This window comes from Charadrius vociferus, unplaced genomic scaffold, assembly GCF_000708025.1.
Source record: "Charadrius vociferus isolate BGI_N301 unplaced genomic scaffold, ASM70802v2 scaffold1168, whole genome shotgun sequence".
In the NCBI taxonomy this organism is placed as follows: domain Eukaryota; kingdom Metazoa; phylum Chordata; class Aves; order Charadriiformes; family Charadriidae; genus Charadrius; species Charadrius vociferus.
Window position 1 is genome coordinate 812 of NW_009661376.1, and position 393 is coordinate 1,204.

A 393-nucleotide genomic window follows, 5' to 3' on the forward strand; every position below is an offset into this window, starting at 1 on the left:
CGCGCTGCCCCGAGCAGCATCTGGATCTGCTCAGCTCCGCCAAGGAGCAGGTCCGTTGGCTGGGCTCCGCGCGCTCATCCAGCGCTCGCCCCAGCCGGAGCCCCGGCCTCCACTCAGCACCAGCTAACTCATTTCTATGTATTTATTTTTTTGGAAGGAGACGTTTCTTTTTCTTGTGCAATGGAAAAATCTATCTCCGCAAGGCCCCGGCTCCTCCAGCAGGAACTGGGCTTCGCGAGTTGTCTGGGCAATCAAGAACGCCGCTTCCACCAGACAATACCCAGCCCTGTTTCGCTCGGGGCCTCCGTGACTTGAACACAAGAGCGGGACGCGGCGGCGAGCGCAGGTCCCCAAACAGGCGGCTGCTTTGTCCCCCGGGTCGCCTCCCGGCCA

The 393-nt window shown here is 61.6% G+C and overlaps 1 protein-coding gene across 1 annotated transcript in view; it reads right to left on the reverse strand.

The window, feature by feature from the left end:
* LOC104294383 (follistatin-related protein 3-like) overlaps positions 1-393 on the reverse strand; it is a gene marked incomplete at its 3' end in the record, with an annotated part of 7,194 nt that overhangs the window by 326 nt on the left and 6,475 nt on the right. The gene's annotated exons all lie outside the window — the stretch shown is intronic.